Genomic DNA, 1,192 nt, shown 5'->3' with positions numbered 1-1,192 from the left:
ATATAAAAACAAGTCTTTATTTTAAGTTCTCAATTTTACACAAACCGACAATATTTGTCAAAACCCTTTTGAACTCTTCCATTCTTGAAAGGAAGGATTAATTGATATTCGACCCGATCCCTGTGGAGATGATACTTACTTACTTTCTATATTACTTGTGCGATCGGTACACTTGCCGGTGAGCATCAGGTTTTTGGCGCCGTTGCCGGGGATTGGCGTTTCGTATATCAATTAATTTTGATTTTTAAGATTGGAATTTTCTTTTATTTTTATTTTTATTTTTATTTTTTATTTCTTTTTTGATTTTTTTTTTGTGATATTTGAACAAGTGCTACTAATATCTTTTCCAAGTTGTATGCGAGGTAAAGAGCCCGAGTTTCCACTTGATTTGGAGATCACAAAAACAGAGAATAAAAATAGAAAATTTGCTCGGAAGAACCTTGTATTCAACGAGTTAGATATTCTGTCAGAAGAAGAATACACCATGGCAGGGAACAATGAAGAGGACAATCCGCTCATGGATACCATTTTGACTCCATTATTCAACAGACCCAATGCGAGCATTGTCCATCCTGAAGTGGGCAACAATAATTGGGAGCTCAAGTCTGATAATATTCGACTAGTGGAGAGAGCTCAGTTTGGTGGAGAGGTTGATGAAGACCCTCATAGGTTCATAAACAGATTCCTGATGATCTGTGATTCAACCAAACATCCTCAAGTGTCCAAAAATGCAGTCCGGCTGAGACTATTTCCTTTTGCTCTTAAAGGAAAAGCTTTGAATTTGTTGGGGAGGCAACCTGCGAGAAGTATTCCCTCATTGGAGAATTTATCAAACAAGTTCTTTGCTGAATTCTTCTCAATGGAGAGGTACAATCAAATGGTGAATGATATCACCAATTTCACTCAAGCTGAGGGTGAAACTATGTGTGGAGCCTGGAACCGCTTCAAAGATCTAATGAGGAGGTGTCCTCATTACCCCATGACCAATGGTGATCAGGTCCGGATCTTCTTCAACGGTTTGTAAACCGGAAATCCGGATGGTCCTGAATGGTGCAGCAGGTGGTAGCATCAAATCGATGAGAGCAAATGAGACTCTTGCATTGATTGAAAGAATGGCTGCCAATGAAAATGAAGGGTTGTCATCTAAGCCTAAGAGAGGTATTCTTCACCTGGACAATAATGATGCAGTGCT

At 39.0% G+C, this 1,192-nt stretch overlaps 1 non-coding gene across 1 annotated transcript; it reads right to left on the bottom strand.

The window, feature by feature from the left end:
• Positions 1–875: 875 nt before the first annotated feature.
• On the bottom strand, positions 876–981 carry LOC133287978 (small nucleolar RNA R71). The gene has a single exon (XR_009748302.1). It is a non-coding gene; the product is annotated as a small nucleolar RNA R71 (small nucleolar RNA).
• Positions 982–1,192: the final 211 nt, after the last annotated feature.

Source organism: Gastrolobium bilobum, unplaced genomic scaffold (genome assembly GCF_033153095.1).
Source record: "Gastrolobium bilobum isolate Gb01-03AN ecotype WA unplaced genomic scaffold, APGP_CSIRO_Gbil_v1 utg4343, whole genome shotgun sequence".
NCBI lineage: Eukaryota > Viridiplantae > Streptophyta > Magnoliopsida > Fabales > Fabaceae > Gastrolobium > Gastrolobium bilobum.
This window is presented reverse-complemented; position numbering and strand designations above follow the sequence as displayed.